The sequence below is a fragment of the Cherax quadricarinatus genome, chromosome 32 (genome assembly GCF_038502225.1).
Source record: "Cherax quadricarinatus isolate ZL_2023a chromosome 32, ASM3850222v1, whole genome shotgun sequence".
Classification (NCBI taxonomy): Eukaryota; Metazoa; Arthropoda; class Malacostraca; order Decapoda; family Parastacidae; genus Cherax; species Cherax quadricarinatus.
This window is the reverse complement of record NC_091323.1, coordinates 24,303,356-24,330,627: the sequence shown is the minus strand read 5'-3', so window position 1 is coordinate 24,330,627 and position 27,272 is coordinate 24,303,356. Positions and strand designations below refer to the sequence as shown.

Sequence of the window (27,272 nt, the reverse complement as noted above, 5' to 3'; positions counted from 1 at the left end):
GGGGGAATTGGTTTTGGATGGGTTGTAGGTGTGGTCTCCTCAAGGGAGGTTCCTTGATGCTGGTGAGGGGCTCTTGACCTAGGGAACTGGATATGTGCTCCGGTTGCCTGAATGTCTTCCACCCCCTCCCCCACTACATGCGCTGCATAATCCTATGGGTTTAGCGCTCCCCCATGATTATATAATATAGGCGTGGTGTAGATGGCAACAACTGGGGTCGATGGTTCTGAATGAGATGTCGGCGCGAAGGTGTGGGTAGTAGCAAGTGGGTCGATGGTTCTGGGTGGATTGTAGGCATGTTGAGCGCTGCATGATCCTGGTAGGTTTTGATGATATAGGCATGGTGTGGGTGGTAACAAGTAGATCGGATCAACGGTTCTGAATAGGTGTGCTTAGCAGTAAGTCGATGGTTCCGGATGGGTTGTGGGCGTGGAGGTGTGGGTAGCAGCAAGCTGGTGGGTCGACGGTCTGGCTGGGTTCTGTCTGCCGTCCCTCACGCCAATTTCCTTCCAGTCTTTTCTCGCGCATTGTTGCCGCTTCGTGATTTTTTCTATTACAAGTTCGTAGCTTGAATGCTTTAATTTACGAAGCGTTAAGCAGTCCTCATTATTGTAGCATATATAGTATTTATGATTTTATAAGAATCTCTTTTTCCTACAGATAAAATTATTTTGCCTATATTACACTACAGAGCTGCTTGGCAATATGTTCGGGACTACTACTTAACGTTTTTCCACGTTTTCCTGCAATTTATTGTTAATCATAGTTTCCTGTGCTGTTTTTTTTTTTTAGTTTTCTAATAGATGATATTCATTGTTCTGTATAATAACTATTTCAATATAATAAATCTATTTTCGAACTTAGTCTCATATGCGACATGATTACTTTGGGTAGTTTTAATTAAGAACTTTTTACAAAGTGGGTGACTGGATGTGATTCAATTCGGCCTAACTTAAGTTAGTAAGCTGCTTAGTTTTTCCCTATTATTGCATCCATTACATCTGTTGTATTCCTGTATAGTTAGATCATTTATTCCCGTCCTTTGTAACTGTATAATAAACTATTTGTGCGTAGTTATATGCAATGGTGTCAGTTTTCAGGGACAACAGTTAATGACTAAGTGGTTATATTCACTCTACCAGTTACGGGCTGTAGCTCGTACGTTAGTTTACGTGCGACCAGCAACCTGGTCGATCAGGCCCTAATCCATCTGGAAAGAAATGGTTCATTAGGATTTGAGATTAATATATATATATAAAATATATGACGAGAGATCTCTATGCATAACCTGTTTATTAGGATGCGTTTAGTGAAAGTACCTTGAGACCTCGACTAAGAATTTGTTTTTGAACATATTTGACTGACTTGTTTGATTAAAGCAGCACCTTGATAATGGTACTGCTTTAGTAAAGCATGCGACGCTTTGGTAATTACACCGAATACTCTCGTTAATGTCTATATACTGTACTCAGATTACTAACTACCTATGTTTAAGGTTTATAGACTACACGAGGGTCATAGTTAACTAAATCCAGCTAAGTATAAACTAAATAACTTAGTTTTAAAACAAAACGGTATTAAAAAAAACACATACCGTACACAAATGTATTATATATCTTGCATATGTAACTAGATGAAGAAGCTTTAATGACCCAAAGTAGTATACATGTACTGGGTTTAACCCTAACAACCTAAACATTGGCAACTGTAATAAATCTTACTTTTGTTTTAAATTTCTTTTTAAATCTGCAAGTTGTTGAATGTATAAAGTGATTATATCGGTTATACATAATAACGCATTGTGCCCCACAGAATATACTTAACCTTGGTTCAGTACATTGGTAATTAGTTTCCTGTTTTTTCACTCAGGAGTTAAGGCTAAGTATGACAATTTTATTTAATAAAATACGGAAGTGGAAACCTTAATTAGAGAAGCATAGTGTCATTTCAGACAATGGCGGAACATATTAAGATGGGTACCTCTGAGCTTCATTGCATGTATACACAATCCAGACGTAGCCATTTAAGTTTTGTTTTATCCCGCTAATCTGTATATATTTTTACCATCAAACTTCATGATTTGTGCTGTCGTTACAGAACTTAAGGTACCGCATGTTATAGCAAAGTCTGGGATATGAAAAGTGATATACAACCACACACGATCTTCCAGTAGCACCATTGCAATCCTCGATGTCTTGTGTATAAAAAAAAAATGATTTGACAATGATTACCATCCACTGGCTTGCTCGGTTTATAAACTATACACTGCATAGCTTATTTTTACTCGTTAATACGGTACTTTACTACAATAAGGAGTAAAAAATCGTAGTGAAAATAAGGTGCATCCCTTCTTTAATTTAACAGGACGTGGCTATATCCACACAATTTCCCGTCCGGTTTTATGTATGATTTCAGGATTGGTTGTCGTAACCAATATTGGCCAGTTTGTCATTAATCCCTTTCGCACAACGATGCCAAGGAAACCATACCACGGGTGGGGTTAGAACCCGCGATCAGTGTCAAAACTCCAGACCGTCGCGTTAGTCACTGGACAAGGTAGCCACAATAAGATTCATCCAACTAGGTATATTTATACACCATAGGAAGGTTAGCATAGGCACTGTTGACGGTTTTGAGGGGACTTGAGCCAGAGTTCGTCACGGCCACGCTAGCTGGAGATTCGTCTGTAAAAACTTGCATTTGTGGTCAGTGGTGCCTATGCTAACCTTCCTATGGTATATAAATATACCTAGTTGGATGAATCTTATTGTGGCTAGCTGGCCCAGCGGCTAACGCGACGGTCTGGAGTTTTGACTGATCGCAGGTTCTAACCCCGCCCGTGGTATGGTTTGTTTGCAGTCGTGTCATTACGATTTCGTGAGTCATACCAAGGAAAGTAAGATACGCTGGACAGGGAAGTAGGCAGAGCGCTGACCACCCTGGTAACCTCTACCATCACCTACCACTCTTAACACACAGTGAACAGTCAGTCATATTCATGCATTTTGTGGTATAATTCACTTGGATTATACACTAAACGTGAAAAATATCATTTAAAGAGTATATAATGCCAGATCTTATTTTGTTTAATTATATTAAATGTTCAGACGGATGTTGTGCTCTGTACTTGTTAGGACTTATAACAATGGTGTACTGCTATATGCTGATTCTGTAATTAGTGTTCGAGTGTCTTAATGATATTCTGTTCCTGAAAAGAGCATAATGACAACTTTCTCTGTACACATGAAGAGGCAGGCCAGCGCGCACTGTTTTTATTAAGTTTCCTTATCGCTGCCAGCCGTAGAAATAAATTGAAGAGGTTGATGCGCTAATTAAGTTATAATTAATAGTACTTCGTATTCATAAATATCAAATGGTGTCAAGAAAGGGGGTAGTATTTTAGGAAGACTTTAGACCACGATTTAAAGGCACTTAATTGGTGTATACAAAAGCAATTGTATTTTCACCCACATTCTTAAGTGTACATGGATTAACTGTGACCTAGACAGACCTGTAAATTAAATTTAAGCTATATAAATAGTTAATTTTAACGTTATTTTTAATTTAATAGGATCAAAACTGATTACATCTTATTCCCCCGGCGATGTGACCCATGAAAGATTACTGCTCCTCCAATAGTAGTCTAATACATTATTTGAAGACTATTACCATAACTGCATTGAAAAACTCGCTAACCTAAATTATTAAAAGTTTTATAGTAATATATAGTTTTGTTCAAATTTCACTACTAAAAATGTAGGAAAGCACACAAAGATCCAGATGAAACAATCTTAAAAAAAAATGTGCAGAGGTGGCAGCCGCTGCCTCCCGGCGAGTGTAGAAACCTGCTTTCTCCAGTTTCCACAACATTTTGACCCAAAATATTAGGTGTCGCTATGTCGCTGTCTTCCCCTCAATCTTTCATTATTATCCCTTTTTTCCTATCTATTCTCGCATTACTTGTACAGATAGAACCTATAGCAGTAAGAATAAAACAAAAATCCTCAGAGGTGGGTGGTGCTCCGGAGCCTTACCTGGAGTCTACCCCCCCCCCCTTTTTTTCACGGTTTGACAAGGTTAAGGAGGGCATTCCGGGGATCAACGCCCCCGCGGCCCGGTCCACGACCAGGCCTCCCGGTGGATCAGGGCCTGATCAACGAGGCTGTTACTGCTGGCCGCACGCAATCAAACGTACGAACCACAGCCCGGCTGATCGGCACCGTCTTTAGGTATCTGTCCAGTTCCCTCTTGAAGACAACCAGGGCCCTACCGGTAATGCCCCTTATTGCTGGTGGGAGGCTGTTGAACAGTCTTGGGCCCCGGACACTTGTTGCGTTTTCTTAGTGTACCAGTGACGCCCCTACTTTTCACTGGGGGTATATTGCATCGCCTGCCAAGTCTTTTGCTTTCTTAGTGATTGCTGTGTGCATATTAGGGACCAGTCCCTCTAGAATCTTCCAGACGTAGATTTTATCTCTTGCCTGCGCTCCAGTGAGTACAAGTCAAGTGCTTCCAGGCGCTCCCAGTAGTTAAGGTGCTTGATGGAACTTGTACGTGCAGTAAAGGTTCTCTGTACATTCTCTAGTTCTGCAATTTCACCTGCCTTGAATGGGGAGGTTAATGTACAGCAGTATTCCAGCATAGAGAGAATAAGTGATTTAAAAAGGATCATCACTGGCTTAGAATCTCTTGTCTTGAATGTTCTCGTTATCCATCTTATCAGTTTCCTCGCAGATGTGATAGTGGCATTGTTGTGGTCCTTGAAGGCGAGGTCTTCGAACATTACCACACCCAGGTCCTTCACATTACCTTTTTCTCTATTGTGTGATTAGTTTGTAGTATGCTCAGTCCTAGTATTTCCTCCAGTTTTCCATAACGGAGTAGTTGGAATTTGTCTTCATTGAACATCATATTGTTCTCTGTTGCCCATTGGAAAACTTGGTTTATATCTTCTTGAAGCTTTGCCGTGTCCTCCAATGGATGACTCTCATGCAGAACCTAGTATCGTCTGCAAAGGATGATAGTGCTATGGTTTACATCTGTCTGATATGAGAATAAGGAACAGGATAGGTGCGAGTACTGTGCCTTGTGGGACAGAGCTCTTCACTTTGGCAGCATCTGATTTAACTCTGTTAACCACTACTTTGTGTGTGATTGGTTAGAAACTTGGAGATTCATCTGCCTACTTTGCCATTTATCCCTTTAGCACGCATTTTGTGTGCTATTACACCATGGTCGCACTTGTCAAAGGCTTTTGCAAAATCTTTGTATACTACATCTGCATTCCGTTTTTCCAGTGCATCTAGGATCATATCATAGTGGTCTAGCAGTTGCGAAAGGCAAGAGCGACCTGCTCTGAAACCATGTTGCCCTGGATACTGAATTCTAATCCTTTGCCTAAATGGCTGATTTCTCTTTTGTCACTTAAGTACAGCCTATTCTATAAAATTGTATGATTTTAATTGCTATTAATGGATTTTAAGTTTTTATTTACAAAGCGTCAATGAATTTGTCGTATTATGGAATTGGTAATAACACTGGTCAACAATTCTTGAAAAGTTGTGCGCTTCTTAATTGAGATTAGTTAATTCTTGTGCATTTTCATGTCCTGAATCCAAATATTACCTTGAAAATGCTTATTGGCTACAGGTTTAAAGATACGAGACTTGTAATATTTCATTATTTTGTTATAACATAATCGGTATGTTTTAAACTCTAATCTGTACCTACTCTGCCTTTTTGTTTGACGCTTACAGTGGGCTGAATTATTAAAATCAAGGGGAAGAGCTAAACCCGGAGGATTATACAGCGCCTGGGGGGATGTGGAAGGCATTCAGGCTTAATTCGGGGAACTGGATCACAGATCCAATTCCCTAAATCAAGAGCCCCTCACCAACATCAAGGAACCTTCCTTCAGGGGACAGTGGGCTGAAGAATCATCTCTTGCCAAATGTCCAGCAATAGTCTGCAAGCATTCTTATGCCTCATTTGCCCTGGTACTATTTTTCCATGGTTGAAATATCTTGGTGAAACCATTCACCATGTTCGTCACTAACTGCCCCACAGTTCGCTGGAAAGTCAGTCCAAAAAGAGAATTTTAAGTGACATGTTACATCCCATGTTCTTGTAAGTCTTATGAGGTTTTCCACCAATTCCGCCTTCCCCTCTGTTTCCGAGAAAACTCTTCTCCACTAACTTGAATGCTTTCCAAGCAGCTTTCTCCTCCCCACGAAGGTCTGATTCAAAGTCACCCTCTTAAGAAGCTATCGAATCTGAGGACCATTGAAGACTCCCTCTCTTACCTTAGCGTCGCTCAGTGAGGGGAATTATGATGTTAAATGCTTAAATCCTTGACCAGATTTGTCCATAGCTTTCCCAAAAAATTTCATGAGCCCCAGTTTGTGTAGTGGTGGTAGCCAAATTTTGTTTGGTTCATTGAGAGGTGAATGTTGAACATTTTTCATTCCAGGTTTTCTAACCATAGCAGTTATATGGCGCTTCTGTGATGCAAAGGTCATCTCACCACAAATGTAGCAGCTGTCTGCTCTATTCACACAAGTACGAGGCATCTGAAAGAAAAAAAATTAGAAGATAAAAAGAAAACTTATTCATTAATTTTATCATTATAGTACAGAGCACGACAGGTAAACAGAAGTATTTATATCATTCAGTAGGAAAATTAAAATACATGCCTCGCATGCATATCAATAGCTTGCTCAGTGAATATTATAAGTTTAAAAGGTGTTTGGCTAAGAAAATCACATACCTTTCACCTCGAAATATAAACTTGCACAGCACAACCACCTTCTATGACTGCTGGAACAATAATGAAGGGCAGTGAGACAGTGTGGTAAGAAATACTGCCGCAAGCCTGTTGGAACCTGTTGACACGTAGGTGTATATTGAAACGTAGAGCTAACAATTTAACCATGATATTATCAGTGACCAAAAATTAGTTGGAAATTGCTACTTTGGTCTCGGAAGCATTTTGTTCACCCGTGTAATACCAAATAAGATAGAAAAGTGGTAATGGTGGCTGCCAATTAACAATGACACCCACATTCTTTTAAAAGCTCTGAATAATCCAACTGTTCCAGTACCTTGTACATAAAATCAATCTTGAGTAAAGTTAAATTAATTTAGACTTGCAAGATAGCTGTTGTATAAACCCTTGTTTCCTTGAACGATGTTATATACGATGCCATTCTGCAATCAACTGCTAGTAATTTTTTTTTTGCAATTTGCATGTGAACTGGACATACACACGTGATTATAGTACGTGTTAGTAAACTATATGAACATTTGAAGTTTTTATTCGTCACTGGACAGGATTTTTGTTTGTAATTTTTCAGCTGTTTGTTGCTAAAATTACGTTAATTGTATTGGTTGTGTTAGCCAGTAGCAGGAAAATATTGATAAGTTAGAAATGCCTAAAGGATAAAATAGTATAGATGCAACTGACATGACTGGTGATTTTTCTTAAAACTGGATTAACTAGCAGTATGCTACTACCCTGTTCCATGTGATAAATATGGCAGGAACAGTACGAGTTTCATAGTGCTGAATTCTCTAAACATGAGCTATGAGACTTCAGTAGGGCAATGAAGATAACGTAAAGCATTTCATTGAACTCAACCGCTACGGGAGCTTCAAAAGTTTCATTCCAGCAATGCTAGTTAATGGGGGAAATAGTCTCTCAGGATGGCCGAGGGAAGAAAACGGAGAAAGAGGAAAATATCATCCTAGCAGTGGCTCATGTTAATGTACTAGCATGTAACCTTCATTACTGTCGTCAGCCGAGGACCACAGTTGACTGACCTGTTTATTAGTGATGGATGTAGTGAACACACGCTGGCCGTGATTAGGATGTTAAAATATCTCTATTATCTCTGTTAAACTTAATATTCTTGTAACGTATAAAGCTTGACCCAATATTCTTGATTGTAGTAACTTTGCATTAATATTGTAACGTTTAATGTGTTTTTTTACTGATAGTTCTGGTAAGAGGCAGTGATGCTGCTGTATGTGGTGCCTTTAGGTGTATCTGGCGCTGACTTTCTCCGGACTAATCTAGTACCGTTCGCTTGAGGAACGTAAACTGGCTTGGAAACCTTGGCGCCGCCGTTTTTCTTTTTAACTGCACACAAAAAGAACAGTACTAAACTTTATATTATTTTCGTACATTATTGCTTTTGGATGCCTATAACGTACGTTTTCATGATTTGTATTCTATAAAAGTGAAAGTTGTCAAGAAGCACGAGAACCTGTTGATCCAACACGTGAGCGCCGGTCTTGTTACTCGGTTGACACTGTTATGAGGAGCAACATTCAACTAGATGCGTTTCGGTGTCTGCCCGATCCCCGTATAGAATATCTCCAGTCAAATGTACCTCAGTGCACGATTTCGCATTAACTGAGGTACAGAGGGTACGAGATTAGGGCATACACCGCCCATTTTTTTTTTCAAAAGAACCATCTTTAAACTTAAAACCAAACTGAAGAGGCATTGGTAGTTACCTCGTATAGATCAGTATCCCAAAATACACTTAACACTAAGTTTGAAGCTGCTCAGAAGTTGCATTATCACAATATCGGATTGAAGTCACTGATAAGGAACCCGCAAATTATCTTGTCAAAACGTTGTATTTTGGTCGCTTCGCGATCAAAGTATCCCCATATTCCATTTATTTATTTATTTACAATTTGAGCATACATACAGAGGTACAAAAAAATACAGATAAGAGCAGCATGCCAAAGCCACTTATACTATGCATAGCATTACGGGCTGGCTTAAAATTAACTAAGCAATGATGAAATCAGTGATAATACATTATTGTAAACAGATAACTATAAAGCACAAATGAGTATTACAAAGACAGGTCATATGGTTGCATGCATTGTTGTACATTCAGTCGTATGGAGTATTCTGTTAGGTAGTGTATTTAAAAAATAATAAAGTTAGATTGGGTTTTAGGTTTAACATTTGTGATATAATTGAGAAACATTTAAGATATACAATTTATAAGGTTCAGTTATTCAGTATTTATTTGGTTTTGGGTGAGTAAGTGATCTTTGAGAAGAGACTTGAATTTATAAACGGGTAGTGTTTCTTTTATATTTACAGGTAATGAATTCCAGATTTTAGGGCCTTTTATGTGCATTGAGTTTTTGCATAGTGTGAGATGGACACGAGGAACATCAAAGAGTGATCTGTGCCTTGTGTTATGGTCATGTGTTCTGTTGAGGTTGGCAAGATGATGTTTGAGGGGAGGGTTAATATCAGAGTTAAGTGTTCTATGTATGTAATAGGTGCAGTAATAAGTATGGATGTTTTGTATGGTGAGTAGGTTTAGTGTATTGAATATTGGTGGAGTGTGCTGCCTGTAGTGAGAATTTCATTCTAACTGCAGCCTTTTGTTGGGTAATTAGTGGTCTGAGATGGTTAATTGTTGTTGAGCCCCATGCACAAATTCCATAGGTGAGATAGGGGTAAATAAGAGAGTGATATAGGGCCAGGAGGGCTGACTGTGGAACATAGTACCGTATCTTCGATAGTATGCCTACAGTCTTGGAAATTTTCTTAGAAATTTGTTGTATATGTGTATGAAATTTGAGTCTATTATCAAGGTGGATTCCTAAGAATTTTCCCTCTGTTAGCTTTGTGATAGGTGATCCGTTTATCATTATGTTAAGAGGGACATCTGTAGCTCTGTTACCAAACTGAATGAAGTAGGTTTTGTCAATGTTTAGTGCAAGTTTGTTAGTCCTCATCCAGGTAGATATTTTCTGTAATTCGGTATTTACAGTATTGGCTAGCGTGACTGGGCTCGGGTGGGAGAAGACGTATGTAGTGTCATCTGCAAATAGTGTGGGTTTGAGTAATTGCGAAGCATTTGGAAGGTCATTTATGTATAGGAGAAAGAGAAGAGGGCCAAGGACACTTCCCTGTGGGACACCAACTGTAATTGGTTGCGCAGAAGAGTTTGCCCCCAGTCTCCCGTGCCTCAGTGCAGGCGACTGAAACAAGGCAGACTGCACCACAAGTTGAAGATCTAAAGAGAATCGGAAGTATTCACGAATCATTGGGAAACTAATATCCAAATTTCAATGAAAGTGGTAAATCAGATCATACACAACTCAAATCCAATTCAAACCTTTCATAGAAGCCAGTAAAACTAATATGCTAAAATACACGCACAAATTAACCTTGAAGCCGCTCAGAAGTTACATAGTTACTAGCATGGAAGAATTAACGCTAATCAGATGCGATACTTAATTATCACACGAAAAGCAGCATTTGGAATTTACAAATTTCTTTCATGAAAAAAGCAAATTGAAACCTACATAGGCAAAAGCCGATCCAAACTTTTCTCCAATAAAGACTAGCCAACTTTCAAAATTACAGTAAGTTTGATATATGCTCGGTGTACATAAGATTTTTTTTTTCTTAATGGGCCTGAGGGCACACGGATGTTATAGGCGCATAAAAGAACATTGTTGATTTAACTGAGGATAACCAAATGTCAAACATTAATTTCTGATTAGAAGAGGCATTCTTCAGTTATTTCACCAAAATTGAATAAAATTGGAACATGCTAACTTGTATCGCCTAACATCAAGAAGTTGCTTCCTTTGAAGCAAACATGTAGGACTAAAAGTTTCAAGCTGACCAGAAGATGCATTTTCCAGTTACAGCACAGGATGTAACAATTTGTACCTATAAAACCAAAACTCGTGAAAGTCTCCATCAATTTCATGCGATGCATCAGCTATTGTTATATTTTAACAAGGATAATTGTTATATTTTAATAGCTAAATCCGTAGTGGTCATAGAATTCTTGTGTAATTGGAGGCATTCAAAATCGACCCATGAAAGGAAAGATAAGTTCAGTTCCTTGGATCAAGAGCCCCTCACCATCATGGCAAGATAATGCAATAATGTAAAACATTACACCATTTCGAGATTAAAATTAGCAAAATGGCATCTGCACTTGATTCCAATGTTCTTTTAAGTAAGATACACCAATGTTAAAATTTTGAAGGCGACCAGACAAACCTGTTCCCAATTATCATAAAGAAATAAAATTTGCGAATGACTTGTATAACACTGTGCACTAGGCACTCCCTCCCCCCTCCCCAGCAAATAGTTCCATGAATCTTGCCCAAGTTAAATTACACCAGCGTTGAAAATTTGGGGCAGATCCAATAAAACTTTCTCGTACTAAACAAAAATTTGAGGAAGTAACGAGAATGTAGCTGAGAATGATTCGAGAAAAAAAAATAGGTATCTCCTCGCTGAAGTTCAAAACGCCGTAATATTTCGAAATTATTTTTTTTAAGTTCGCTGCTCGTATTTACATCTATTTAAAATTTTCTTACATTCCTGCAAGAAGCAATACTTTATTTTTTTTAATCCATTTTGAAAAACTGTCAATAAAAACAAATTGGCACCCACAGCCCAAAATTAATATCAAAATACTTGTAGTTAAGATAAGACAGCATTTAGGGTTTGAAGCCGATCAGAAGTGCATTCTCTAGTTATTACAAGGGGAAACTATTTAATAAAATTGGCAAACTGAAATTTACACTGTTTAAAGTTAATGGCAAGCTTTGTTTTAATCAAGCTCATGAGTGGTAAGTTTGAGGCCGATCAGAAAAGGCATTTTTCTAGTAACTGATCTGATTCCAATGATTAAAAGTTTTCAAGTTTGTACCTACTCGGACTAGACTTACGCGGTATCATTCTTCTTACAGAATGTACCTAAAAGGCACCATATCGCCAGCTGATAACTTAGCGCATTTAGTTTAATATGACGCACGCTTTTTATTTCTGAAATAACCTGCTTCTGGCAAACAATGAAGCCCCCCCTCGTAAATCTAATTACAAAATTGGTAGATAAAAGTTATAAATCCATAACTTTAACATTCCATGGAATTATGGTAAGAATAATTCAATATTTGTCCCAGATTTTTATTCGGCAGTTTAGTGGTGAGGGAACACTTAGCCAGTATAGGAAACCTTTGCCAATGGTCATAGCAATGATTTTCAAATTCTAACGAAGAGTAATATACAAAAATTTCCCAAAATATTGTGCAAGCTGTCCAAAGAACATTTCCCCGCATAAAAATCTCTCGATAAAAATGATCTCGATTGGATAGACAAAATTCAGACATCTCTTGGGGTAAAACGAATTTATTTTAGCATCAAAAGAAGAGAGGGTAATCTTAACATGACCATATTAAATGGTCAAAATAAAGGTACACAAAAAACTAAAGGAGACTGAGATTAAAGTTGCATGGTAATCAGACAAATCTGAAAGGCTTTAAAGTGTGTAGGACAAAACTAAGATTAAAGTTTGCTTCAAACTAATGCAAACTCGTGAGAATTGACAGTGAGGGGAGACTGGACCTAGGGGTAAATATAACAGCGCACATATCGCAAGAAATATACAAAGCCTATGGGCAGCTTACTGAAAAATTTTCATTCTAAACGCTTGTTTCCTGTATAGTTACACAAGACTCAAATTAAGTATCAGAAGCTGAACATAATAAGCCGCTGACTTGCCTGAGAAGTCGTAAGTAGGAGAGGTAGACGTGAGGTAATACAACTTTGAGGAAGCAAGTTTGAGGTGGTCCGTCCCTCAGCCATATTAGGTGTGAAACTTCACAGCTTCAATCAGTGATCAAAGCCATGTAGGTGAATACCTACCAAAGTCTACTGGTCATGGTCTGCCTTAAATGACTTATTGAAGCTTTTTTTTTTTGGGGGGGGGGGGAGGGGGATTGAGGGCATAAATGGTCCCCCCCCCCCCCATGTAAGTATCTGCAGTATTTGTCACTTCTGTATTTTAACTGGAGAAGATTGATGAGCATGCGAAAAGGCTCAGCAATACAAATGCCCAACTACTGGACATGATACTTAACACTTGAGTATCTTTATAAAAGAGAAGTTGCGCCAACTGGTGGCAACAGCTGGTTACTCTAAGCGACAAAATAGCTGAGAGTAGCCACGAAAATTAAAAAATTACACGAATATCACTTATCTGAAAATGAGTTTTAATTTGAGTCATGATGAATGAGTGAATATTACCACTCCCCGTTACACCTTCGACATGAAACCTTCCATTCTTAAGCATATCTTGGTTAAAATTTATATAAAATATATATATATATATATATATATATATATATAAAATATATATTAATATATATAATATGTTGCCACTTCAACCTTACTTTTTATTAGCTGATCTTTCATGACTAGCCTGAGAGCGTACACGGTTATTTTACTTCCTGTATACATTGACTATGAAAGACGATTGACTTCCTTGGACACAATAAGAAATTATCATTGGTAATGTCAGATACGAGTTATAAAGTACATTCATTTTAATAAAAGCAGAGACTTGTTCAGGATGTCGGAGAGTTTCTATTTTTTCATCTTCAGTATCAAAGTTGTGAATTGCTTCGGTCACGGTAATGACGTGTTCTTGTAGTGTTACCCCGGCCTAGCAGCTATGTAGTGCTAGTCTAAACATTCATTAGTGAGCGTGAGGCGAAAGAGGGGTTGTAACAGCCACGAGGTAGGCTTGCGGGGGTCCAGGACTGATATGACCTTTCACCTCATGGTTCACGACTTTGACCTCAACTCCAGCATCTTTGTTCGCTAGAGAAAGTTTGCGAACGACTTGTAATTTCAGATGTAAATTAATAAAGGTCTTCAAAGATAAATTTTACCAAGGGACAGTAATAACAAATTAATAATTATCACTGGTGAGCGGCACAAATCTTCAGACTAACAGTTGTATATTCTTGTTAAATTGAAGTATAAATATATAGTATTGTTTTATCTTCATGTGGATTTTTTTTATTTTATTACAACTTTTATATCTGATGCACTGTGACATTAGTAGTGGCAGAGGGCGGAGAATAGTGTCAGGGCAGAGTTCTGAATCCTTAAGTGAAGCATGTCTGTGCTGATGGTACCTTTGCCGTTCTATACTTTTTCTTCCATCCCCTTTTCCTACTCTGCCACTCGTTCACACCTACATAGCGAAGGGAGGAGTCGAGGTGTAGGTACTGTGCACTTAACCCCCAGACACCTTGGTGCTAGTGAATCAAAGTTGGAGTTATTTTATCCTTGTATCAAATTTGATTACCTACCATTTACCAGGCGCTATATAACCCCTACGGGATTAGCACTTCACAGCAAATGTAATGTGATCTATGCATAGTACCTGGGAGCCTTTCTGAAATGCCCCTCTAATACATCTATACTCGTTAAATTTAGTAATGGGTATTTCAGTTCTGATTTGGAAAAATTGACTAGTGTGGGTAACTTTAAACGCGTGCCAATGACATTTTTTTTTTAGTAATGTTTTGAGTAGCTGTCTTAGTAATTATCTTTTCAAATTTAGTTAATTTTACTAGCATAATTAACCATTCTAATCATGCGTGCGCGCTCGAAGTAAAACGTCCCAGGGCAGCAATAGTCTCAAATTATTTTTTAAATCGCCGAGCAGAACTGCACTAAATTTGCTGCAGTTTCCACAAGTTTTAGAAATGCGTAACAATTTTGTGGTTCTTGGAAAGTTGTGAAAGCTTCTCTTGTCTTGGTTGTCAGTGTTTGCTGCCAACCATGTCTCTTGCTGCTGCTGCTGCTGCTGCCAGCGATGCTAAGGGTAACATTCTCTGGAATTACAGTATGCAGGTCGTATCAGCCCTGGACGTTCTCTCAACTTTCAACCTTCGCCAGAAGTAGGTTGACTAACCTGCCAGTTATATTAGGTTTGGGGCTCATAGAATGACGTAGGCCATAAAACCCCCAAGTCATCTGCAAGCTAATATAAAGAAATATTTAGTCCATACTCAAGGGATTAAAGTACATTGTTACTATAGATGCATACCTATGTATATACTGTACTGCTAACCGGTTCGTCATCGCGCCACAAGATGTAGCCTTAAAAAAATTCTGTAATTGTCCACCAAGTCAAGCATATCTGGTAATTATATACACACTCAGTGGCTACATAATTAGTTAACCCTATCTATTCTTTATTTTAAAGATCCAATTGATTTACAAAAATTAAAGATAAAAAGCTTCTCTAGTCCAGATAACTATGAAAAACGATCAGACATGTCAACATCAATTTTATCCAGAATTTCTCTTGGAGAACTATGCATTTCCTCCTGAGTGGCCAATCCCGCATTTAATGTCTTTCCACCATGGGTTTTTCTCTTAATTAGCCACATTCCATTCACTGCCTAATTCTTAAGCGCCAGCAATTGCTGTTCCAACTCACTTGTATAGGTATGATTTATAATCTGAAGATATTTCTGAATTCGGTCAGTAAGACAACTTTAGACCAGAACAATAGACCTTTAAATTCGAACTTTAAAAGTTCAGTAAGAATTGGAGCCGCATCCTAATGTCAGTCATTTCAGACATACGAACATAAGGAAATATCATCATTGCAGGCCTACTGGCCCAAGCTAAGCAGGTCCACATTATACCTGCCCACTCACTCGTGTACGTGTCTAACCTGGTAGACCTTGGTAATACACAGACAAATTGGTTTAGAAGGACACGTGAGCAAACAAAAGAACTTATTTATTAGAAAACATCCCACGACTGAAACTTTAGAAAAAGTTTAGGTCCTGGGATGTTTTCTAATAAATTTCCTAGTGTTTGCTAACGTGTCGTTCTTACCACTAGTCTAACCTATTTTTAAGCTACAAAAGATTTCAGCTTCAGTGACGCTACTCGGGAGTTTGTTCCATTCATCCACAACATTATTACCTAACCAATGCTTTTTTATATCTTTCCTAAATCTAAATTTTTCTAACTTGAATCCATTGCTGAGAGTCCCGTCTTGGTAAGATATTTTTAGCACTCTATTTACATCTCCCTTTATTCTTATTTTCCGTTTATACACCTCAGTCATATCGTCCCCGAGCTCCACGCCTCTCTAGAGTAGATTTAGCGCCCTCAGTCTATCCTCATAGGAAAGCTTTGATACATGGGATCAACTATGTCATCCTTCTCTGTACGTTTTCCAACGCATTTATGTCCATTCTATAATATGGTGACCAGAACTATGCAGCATACTCTAAATGAAGCCTAGCCAACGATATATAACTTTTAAGAAACCAGAAGTCTCCTGTTATTTATACTTCTTGATATGAAGCCAAGAATTCTATTAGCTCTATTGCTAACATTAACGCACTGTCTTCGTTTTATATTACTGCTAACCAGAACTAAATCTTTTTCGCATTCAGCGTGATCAAGATCTACGTTATTAAATATTTAAGCGCCATGGTCATTTTCTTTTCCAAAGCTTAGGTATTATACTGTCTCTGCCACTTCTCCGACCACTGCACAAGTCTATTCAGATCTTCTTGTAGCGCTCTAGTGTTATCATCAGAATTAATCCCACGGCCTATTTTGGTGTCGTCGGGGAAACTTTTTCATGTCACTATTGATTCCCTCCTCTCTCTAGTTAATGTATATTGTGAACAATAATGGGACCAGTACTGACACCTGTTGAACACCGGTTTTGACGCGTCCCCCCCCCCCACTGATTTCTCTCCCATTTATGCAAACGTTATTTGCATAAATGGGGTGCAGAGATGCAGCTCATCCCTTGCATACATATGTTTGCCAGAGAAATTGCTCCAGTTGTCACTGACTTGGATTAAAAGTTCTTTGCAGTAGCTGTCTAGCCAGCAATTCACACAGATTGCCCTCGACATCCATTCATTGCCCACTCCTCTTCTGGTCGGTATCCTACATATGTTCGGCTCCCTTTCCTTAGACCTAATTAAGTCTATAGCTGTCCTGCACTTAACTAGTAGGTAATTTTCTTCTAATTTTCATCCTTGAGAAGTAAAATCATCTTCAACACTTTGACCTCAATCTGACACTACAGAAGCAAAGCATGGTGCTCGGTAACACTCGACGCTAATCCCCCAAAACAGCTCAGTATAGGTACGACCTCTCGCGACCACCTACCTCCAAGCCTTCCATAATCTTTCAAGGGCAATAATGTTCGTTTTATTATTATTATTTTATAAGAGTAGGCAGAGTTCATGAAATCAGGATAATAGCCAAGGCAAGAGGAGCCGCAAAGGACTCCTTTCCGCCCCTTGGATCGCCCGGGGCTACCTCACCACTCGCTCTTTCCCCCTTCTATAGTTGCTCCACTGCGTAGATATATTTTCTAACGCAATCCAGCTATGCAATAACTGAATATTCCATAAATGATAATTAGCAAACAAGCTTTAATATTATGGTAATATTAAATTACAATTGTAAAGTAACGACGCCTCAAGAACGGGCCCACAGGCTTACGAGGACTAGAACTAGCAAAAAGATACGCGCAGGAAGTGTCCCAAGGCTAAGTCATTTTCTTCTCCACAGGTAGTAGAGGGCGGCGATTGTCATTATCCAGACTTCATTGTATGGCAACACCAACGCTGCCGGGAGGACTTTATTACTTGTAATTGTACATCTTAATTGTTTACATCCCAGGACTTCCGAAGTGTTCTTGATAGGTGATTTTCTGTAATTTTTTTTAGCATGAAAATCGGATAATCTTTTAAAGTTGTTTTTACGAGTTTGTTGTTTCCAGTATCTAATCCTCGCCAAGAATGTTAAGTGGGGAAAACGTTGTAGTCACTTTAATTAGACTCGCGTCTCTCTCTCTCTCTCTCTCTCTCTCTCTCTCTCTCTCTCTCTTATAATTTTTATATAAATATGAATCATAAAATTAGTGACTGCGAATATATAAAAATACCAGTGTAAAGAGAATACGCACCTAAGTGCGTTCATGTCCTTGAACACGTCTTCAGAGGAATAGGAAAAGAGAGGCAAGAGAAGCGCGTTTTATGTTAACTACTGAGGTGATACTTCACTCAGAGATGGTCACAACTTGGCCATTGAGGTGCTACCTAAACCCAATGCAGTAACGCCTCTCAAGTGATGAGACAGCTCAAAATACAGTCGGAGGCCTACTGGTTCATAATTTAAATAGAAAATAAAGCTTAATACTGTAGGAGGCCTACTGGTTAACAATTCCAGTTATAAACAACAAAGTTTTTCCAATAAAATTGTAAATTGCAAATAAATCAAACTTTTAAATTAAAATTATATACAACCAATAATGTGTATAGGTAATTCAAATTAAACTTGTATATTTTTATTCAACACGCCGACCGTCTCCAACCGAGGCAGGGTGGCCTAAAAATGAAAACTTCCATCATTCACATAATCAGTGTTTACAGAGGCGCTCAGAGAAGACAGTTCAAATGTCACTCCAAACGGTAAATATCCCAAACCCCTCCTTTAAAGTGCAGATATTGTTTGGTCCACCTCCAGGACTTGAGTCTAGCTAACCGGTTTTCCTGAATCCCTTCACAAAATATTGCCTTGCTCACACTCCAACAGATCTTAGTCCCAGAAACCATTAGTCTTCATACATTCCTATCTAACACTCACACATGCTTGCTGTATGTCCAAGCCCCTTGCGCACACAGCCTCATTTACTCTGTCCATCCTTTCCTAAGACGACCCCTACACTTCTTCACTACAGATTTATACACCCTCCAAGTCATCCTGTTTTGCTCTATCCTTTCTAAATGTCCAAACCACCTCAACCTTTACCCTCCTCAGCCCTCTGAATAATACTTTTAGTAACTCCACCCTTAATTTCCACACTACGAATTCTGTGTAATATTTACACGACACATTGCCCTTAGATACATCTCCACTGCCTCCAGCCTCTTTCTCGCTGCAGCATTTACAACTCATGCTTCATACCCATATAAATGTTGGTACCACTATACTCTCGTACATTCTCTTTGCCTCCATGGATAACTATCTTTTTCTCCAGATACCTCAATGCACCACCCACCTTTTTTCTTCAATTCTATGGTATACCTCGTCCTTCATAAACCCATCATCTGAAGTCTACTCCCAAATATCTGAAAACACTTTCATACTCCCTCCCTCCAATGCAATATCCATTTTTTTTCCTAACTCATTTGGTACCTACCCTCATCACCCTACTCGCACATTTATATTTTCAATTGTAGTAGCGCGCGAGGTCAAACTCTACCAAAGCAAATGAAAGCGGGTGGGGTCTCGTCTCGTTCAACTAGACATTATATGAAACTGGTTATTGTATTACTCGCGTATGATTTGGGGAACCTTCTTGTGTATGTTCATGCAAGTTAGAAAATGGGAAGATAATGACTTTAGTTTCGGAAAACTCCTATTTATGCTTAAGAATTATGGTTGCAATTTGTCTGTTATACTCTGGTGACTCGCTGCAGCCTCTTCACCTGCACAACAGGCCCCGATGTTATGTCAGTAATCAGAGGAAACAGATTTTCTAAAATAAGGGAACCCTTCCCACTGACTATAACTTCGACAGCCACGCACGATATTGTCAGTCTTGCTTACAGTCTGCTTAACGTAAAGGTTAATTTAACCAGTATTTGCTAGTCTGATATTGGTGCCGTGGACTTGCAGTCTAACTAGCATACCTGAACGCTACTTAAGAATGGTTTAGAAGATAATTGCCAACAGTCTGATTCCAACCCAAGAATCCCTGTTGATAGTCTTATCAGTGAGGCTGATGCTAACATAAGTAACGGATGCTTGGAGTTTATAAACGTCCATGAACCCGTTAATGTATTTCTATGAACATGCATTTAAATGTTTGATACCTGTGTCCGTCCTTCCGCCGCTGTCAGCAGGGTTCATTAAGCTTCCCTCCTAGCCTGTTCCTTGCCACATAACCACAGAAATGGTGATATTGTGATTACCACGAAGCTGTGGACAATTCTGAGCCATCAGCCAGTACAGGCACTTATTTTTAAATTCCACCTATTGTCTCTGGCCGCACGAGGAAATGAGTTTTAAAACATTGATTTTATTGCAGTTTGATGGATGTTAGTGCCATTAACGTCATGTTGGTGTTTGCTCGTGGATAAGAGAGCTATTCATCGGTCATTCAGGTGGCAACTGTTGTGTACGTGCGCTCTAAAAATGAAGACGAAAAATTATGTACTTGATGAAAATCGCGCATCGGTTGTTCAGTCAACAGTTGTCTAAATGGCAAGCAGAAAAATGTTGCTACTCCAACACGCATTGTGTTAGTGAAACAGTTTGTCTCAGCACTTTACAATCACGATGACAAATTTAGGAGTTTTGTCTTTACTATTTTCTTAATTTGAAGTTCTACTCCTTTACAGTGAAGACAAAGGTATGATAACCTTGCATGAATGCCTGTGACATATATCCTTGAAATTAAGCGGCTGACTTGTAAATACTACATCGTATTAAATTCTAGGCAGGGTAGCCACATTTTTTTAAGTCAAAGAAAGTGAAATTTACATATTAAAAAAAATGGATGCAGCAGTGTACTGCTACCCTTATTCTATATAACTAATGATAGCAAGGATCGTGGTAGAAAGAATTCATCTCTACATGTCGAGGAAATTAGTATGATGGTTCACATGTTGTCAGATATGTATAAAACTCCCAGGTAGGATCAGTGTGGAAAGATCCTAGAGTAGCTTTAAATAAAAGTTAGAAGGGTAAAAGTGTGTGGGTGGGCGAGTTGGACATATCTAACATGGGAGAATACGCCTACTGCAGTGTTCCTTTATTCTTGGGTTTCGGACATGCATAAAAGTAGCACTTCTCCAGTGCACTGTACTTACGAAAAGTATTTCCCCATCAAACACGTGAAGGGCTAATAATGGTAATTAGAGAAGTCTTCATTAAAAATCCTAATTCAGGGGACAGTATCATGGGACTAGTTACTCGAAAAAAAAACTATTTCCACGCAGATGTTCAATTCCCAGGTTTGTTTCCGCATTCGTGCTGTCCCCTAGCCTCCAGTCACAAGTACTCTTCATCTAGGAATCAGGGAGACCTGTTTAGTTGTACTAAAACTGAAATAAATGTACATTAAATAGACTCAGGTGTGCCTCGTCTGGGCAGCCTAAAGTGTATTTTTAGTAGGAACATCAGGATATTCAAACGGTGGTGTACTTCTCTATATACGCAGTATACTTTAATCCCTATTTATGGTATTAAAGTATTGGTGTACAGATGAATTGCAACTTAATGACCCACGTGCACTTTCATCTGTTTTAAACAGCAGTCTTGTAGCTATTATTCACTTCTGTTTCCTTGCATAAAGTTTTCATGTCGTATATTTCGTGTTCAGCACTGTCAACGTTATGCTTCCTCCTACTGATTTATTAATAATTCCTAGACACTAATAGCAGTTAGCAGCCGCATATACATTTCATCTCGAGTACTTAGATGATAGTTGTATGACCTCATCCACGTAGTTACGCAGTAACTGGTTAAACTAGTCACTCACGCTTAGTTGAGTGTAATGTTTGTCATTGTTCCTAAGTGGCTCATGTTTACCGTAATGGGGTGTGAAGGTTGTGGAGCCTTATGGATGTTGTAAGAACTGAAACGGGTTGTAGCGTTTTTAATGGTCATAACGTCATTACGGTGCTTGGTTTGTGATTCTTAATTATCATGAGGGATTGTTGCGCGCTTATTGCATTTGTTGATGGATCGTACAATTTATTAGCGATGTTTATTAAAAAATCTAAATATCTTGCTTTCGCGGAACACTTGTCTTTAAACTAAAAGAAATAATGAACTATAACACTCGCGGGCACTTACATTTTAAGAGAAGGCACAGGGTGTGGTTACCAGTATTGTAAGATTCCAAGACGGCCACGTTATTGTCACCAGACGAAATTAGTAATCCAGAGATTGAAACATTACATCAAGGAGATAACTCTAAAAATGGTATTTTTGGTTTTAAAAATATGAATTCATGTTCAGAAGTATATTTTTCCAGTCACGAATTACTGTGTATTCAAACAGTCTTATTTTAAAATTCGAGGAGGCTATCAATATTATAACATTTCAAGATCACATTGCGCACATCAACCAGTTTACATGAAATACTGAAATAGGTTTTAACTTTAACTACTGATATGGTGTATAATGCAATGTCTGAGTTCATGATTTGTCCTAAATACCATGTATTTAAAAGTTTCTACGAGGAGTTTTTCTACTAGTTTTCGTATTGATCTAAGAATAAACTGCTTAGTTAATTAACGTGCATTGTGCATTTATTAGCTCCGTGATGAATATTTAATTTTCTAGGTTGATTATCAACTCTTAAAAACCTGACGTCCCATTCTCGCAACTGTGGGGATTTCTCAGTGTTTTCAGAAAATTTCTAGATTTACGTTAGTTAGGTTAGACTGTCCTCCATTACAAATTAACCACTTATAACAACGCCAACAAACGAACTGTAATGTACAGTATATAACGTATTGACGCTCGCACAGAAAACGGGGACCCACCGTGAGCACTACAAAAATGTCAAAAAACCACTGTTTAAAGGGTTGCCTGACCTTCCCACACCTGTGACTATTCCACATATATGCTGGCAGCTACCATAACTCGTTTTCTAAATAACATGCAAACGAATATGAGAACTAATAATTTTTTATTTTATTTTATTATCACACTGGTCGATTCCCACCAAGGCAGGGTGGCCCGAAAAAGAAAAACATTCACCATTATTCACTCCATCACTCTTGCCAGAAGGGTGCTTTGCACTACAGTTTTTAAACTGCAACAGTAACACCCCTCCTTCAGAGTGCAGGCACTGTACTTCCCATCTCCAGGACTCAAATCCGGCCTGCCGGTTTCCCTGAATCCCTTCATAAATGTTACTTTGCTCTCACTCCAACAGCACGTAAAGTATTAAAAACCATTTGTCTCCATTCACTCCTATCAAACACGCTCACGCATGCCTGCTGGAAGTCCAAGCCCATCGCACACAAAACCTCCTTGACCCCCTCCCTCCAACCTTTCCTAGGCCGACCCCTACCCCGCCTTCCTTCCACTACAGACTGATACACTCTTGAAGTCATTCTGTTTCGCTCCATTCTCTCTACATGTCCGAACCACCTCAACAACCCTTCCTCAACCCTCTGGACAACAGTTTTGGTAATCCCGCACCTCCTAACTTCCAAACTACGAATTCTCTGCATTATATTCACACCACACATTGCCCTCAGACATGACATCTCCACTGCCTCCAGCCTTCTCCTCGCTGCAACATTCATCACCCATGCTTCACACCCATATAACAGCGTTGGTAAAACTATACTCTCATACATTCCCCTCTTTGCCTCCAAGGACAAAGTTCTTTGTCTCCACAGACTCCTAAGTGCACCACTCACCCTTTTCCCCTCATCAATTCTATGATTCACCTCATCTTTCATAGACCCATCCGCTGACACGTCCACTCCCAAATATCTGAATACATTCACCTCCTCCATACTCTCTCCCTCCAATCTGATATCCAATCTTTCATCACCTAATCTTTTTGTTATCCTCATAACCTTACTCTTTCCTGTATTTTCTTGAAGAATTGAGACACTTGTGCAACACATGGGAATCTTTATTGAAGAAACGTTTCGCCACACAGTGGCTTCATCAGTCCAATACAAAGTAGAAATGGGTAAGGAGAGTTGAAGTATGAGGTAATCAGTCCCTCAACCTGGAATCGATGTGTTCAGTCCATCACTCTTGTAGTAAGTGCAGCATAGGGCCAGAGAGGTGGCTTATATACTGCCGTGAGATGAGTTGAAGCAGGAGGAGGCGGGATCACAGTGGGACCTGCCACTAGTGTAAGTAGGTCGTCGTCCAAAGGTTGGGCAAGCGTTGAAGTCTTTGTACCAAGATCCCATGATGTTGCAGTGTCTGACAGATGTGATGAATGGTTTTGAAAACCGACAAGTTGAAGAATTGAGACACTTATGCATACCCTACCAAATTCATCCACCAACCTCTGCAACTTCTCTTCAGAATCTCCCAAGAATAGTGTCATCAGCAAAGAGCAACTGTGACAACTCCCACTTTGTGTGATTCTTTATCTTTTAACTCCACGCCTCTTGCCAAGACCCTCGCATTTACTTCTCTTACAGCCGCATCTATAAATATATTAAACAACCACGGTGACATCACACATCCTTGTCGAAGGCCTACTTTTACTGGGAAATAGTCTCCCTCTTTCCTACATACTCTAACTTGAGCCTCACTATCCTCGTAAAAACTCTTCACTGCTTTCAGTAACCTACCACCTACACCATACACCTGCAACATCTGCCACATTGCCCCCCTATCCACCCTGTCATACGCCTTTTCCAAATCCATAAATGCCACAAAAACCTCTTTAGCCTTATCTAAATACTGTTCAATTGTTTCACTGTAAACACCTGGTCCACACACCCCCTTCCTTTCCTAAAGCCTCCTTGTTCATCTGCTATCCTATTCTGTCTTACTCTTAATTCTTTCAATAATAACTCTACCATACACTTTACCAGGTATACTCAACAGACTTATCCCCCTATAATTTTTGCACTCTTTTGTCCCCTTTGCCTTTATACAAAGGAACTATGCATGCTCTCTGCCAATCCCTAGGTACCTTACCCTCTTCCATACAAATAACTAATCGTTATTTGAAACAATTTTCCCCCTCATTCTTTGCCTACGAGCGAACAAGCGTAAGTACGTACCTGCGTGGCGAAGTGCTGTTGGGGCTAGAGTCCGGAGTTTGTGGATGCCCATTTTTCGTGATCGCCAGCAGCCATGACGTGCCCTGATGGACGGGATAACAAGCAGGTGGTGGAGAGCTTCCGCTCAACCCACAACCCGAGGCTTCAGCCCGCCATTACTGCTGCCACTCTGAATTACACAGAATTATTGCCCGAAGTGCCGGGTAACTTAGACCTGGGATGGGGGGGGGGGTCCAGGGTGATTGGAGCCAGAGGGTCCTGATTACTTAGGATTATTTAATGTGATTTGGATCTTACATTATGGATGGGTTGTCATCGTTACTCAGTCATAACTATTGCTCAAGTCTTCGGCCTGTCAGATTTTATTCTTAATCAAACATTTTTTTCGTTTAGACGCTAGCTTAATAACTTTAAAATTTGGTGCGAGTAAGCTAGTAATTTTTTCTTTAGTGTGAGAATTGTAGACTGATAACACTTGACTACATGCAGAGCTCCTGTGATTGGTTGTATGAATGAGGAAAAATGAACACGCATTGAAATCGCCGCTAACAGCAACAATTTATTCCAGATTGAGGACGACGAGGCCGAAAACATACTCCGTCACTGTGGAACTATATGGAGAGCATAGTAAAGGCAGGATCCATACATACCTTTAAAAAGAGGCACGGTAAAGCTCTTGGAGCAGAGAGTGGACCTAGTAGGGACCAACGACGTCCCGGGGGGGGGAGGGGTCGCGCTCGCACAGACACGACGCCAGGTGGCTATCAACAAGTGCTCTTGACAAGTACTAACACCCCAAACAAGTTAGGTCCCAGTTCGACCTTGGTCCCATATGCTTGTGTCCACAATATTTAAAAAATGGTCTTTTTTAATGTTTATAAACGTCCAAAAGTTCCAATTTGCACACTAAAAATACCTCAATCACAAAATAATGTACACTTTTAATTCCTCACAAAAATATATATAAACTACTAAACTATTTTACCACTACAGCTTAAAACTATCAAATGCGGTTAACTTGTAAAGAACCAAAAAGTAAACACTTAGAGCATATTACTGGATCGGTGTATGGCGGGGAATATCTGCATTCCAAAAGGCCCGTATGTTCTCGGCTGTTACCCCTCGTCCCCAGCAGCTGAAACAAACGCGCGGGCTCACTGCTAGTTCGTGCTGGGGATGTGGACCGTCAGCTTTCTTGGTCATTAACTGGTGTTGTTAGATAAGGTCATAAAAGTTGTGCTTTTCTGACAGGCAGTGTAATGGCGACATAGTGTCATTAACAAATTATATATATATATATATATATATATATATATATATATATATATATATATATATATATATATATATATATATATATATATATATATATATATAAATTGAAATTAAAATTAAAATATTTATATATATAAATAGTTGAATTTTAAAGGCTGTTATGTTGCCTCAGTTTCAAACACCACCTGTATTTAAGGTGCACTACCACCCACGAGAATACGACCCACGTCAGTATATTAACACTCGAGAAACAGTTTACTGTATAGTCAAAGGCAGCGGGTAGACTTGCCCATACGTCTGGCTTGGTCTGGAAATTATAGTAGTTTACCCTTTAGGTGTGAGCTGAGTACTATAACCTTTAGCTACAGGTCGCGTACCGGTGGGGAAATAGTTATAATAACGGAAACAGTTATTATGTGGGTGATATGTGCAGGTGGTTGTATGACGGATGTGGAAGAGGGTGTCACAGCACATTACCTAGTGGCGTTCTTTTGTCTCTAGTTTCATTTTTGTCTTCAGTGTTGCCTCTGACGATTTTAGTCTTGTTTATTGTTTTGGCGTAGTTTGCCAGTTTTTTTTTTCCTAATTCAAGTTTAATTTTACCATTATTAACCTTTGGCAAGTTCCCGATTTTCTGAGTTGCTAAGAAATTTTGATTTCCTTGCACTATAGTTTTTCCTGTACAGGTTTATTTATTTGTAATAAAAAAATTTCGATTTTTTAACCCAGAGGGTTAGCTACTCAGGATAACACAGTCGGTGCGTCATAGAGAAATGTTTCATTTCCAGTGCGATCCTTAATCTTTTCCCTCAGGATGCGACCCAAACCAGTCGACTAACACCCAGGTACCAACTTACTGCTAAGTGAACAGGAACAGCAGTTCACCCATGGGGTTCTTCGCAGGGCACAAAATGAACATAAGTTGGTCAAGAATTACACGTGGCGAAAGAATTGGTTGTGCAATCACTACCCATGGCAGTACTGACGAGCCATAGAACAATGAATGAAAGTAAAGATTAAAGAATATGTTCTGCATATTTTTCTTTTTAGCCTTCTACTACAGTTAACATTAGTGACAAATGTAACCGTAATATGTGATATTTTTGTGAAAGGAATATTGTGTACATTAATGAACACAATTCATGTCCGACAATGCTCGCGTGTCATACATTTATGTATTATATATATATATATATATATATATATATATATATATATATATATATATATATATATATATATATATATATATATATATATATATATATATATATATATATATTGCGATCTTGGCTTAAATAGCAAAGCTCATCTTGCCATATAGGACAAGCGAAAATTTGTGTATGCAGTAATTTCACCAA

The 27,272-nt window shown here is 38.9% G+C and overlaps 1 protein-coding gene and 1 long non-coding RNA gene across 3 annotated transcripts in view; one reads left to right on the top strand and one right to left on the bottom strand.

Annotated features, from left to right (window-relative positions):
- Positions 1 to 25,831, bottom strand: LOC128690285 (uncharacterized). The gene is made up of 4 exons (XR_008407269.2): positions 25,694 to 25,831; positions 6,767 to 6,881; positions 6,303 to 6,569; positions 1 to 1,210 (listed from the first exon to the last, which is right to left on the bottom strand). It is a non-coding gene; the product is annotated as an uncharacterized lncRNA (long non-coding RNA).
- The window catches only part of LOC128690284 (uncharacterized), a 40,920-nt gene that overhangs the window by 233 nt on the left and 13,415 nt on the right, over positions 1 to 27,272 (top strand). Inside the window, exon 2 of one of the 2 annotated variants that reach the window (XM_070090541.1) lies at positions 25,205 to 25,298. The exons of the other annotated variant lie outside the window; for it this stretch is intronic. The gene's annotated coding sequence lies outside the window, so the exon portion shown is untranslated. The remainder of the gene's footprint in view (positions 1 to 25,204; positions 25,299 to 27,272) is intronic. 2 annotated transcript variants of the gene reach the window in all.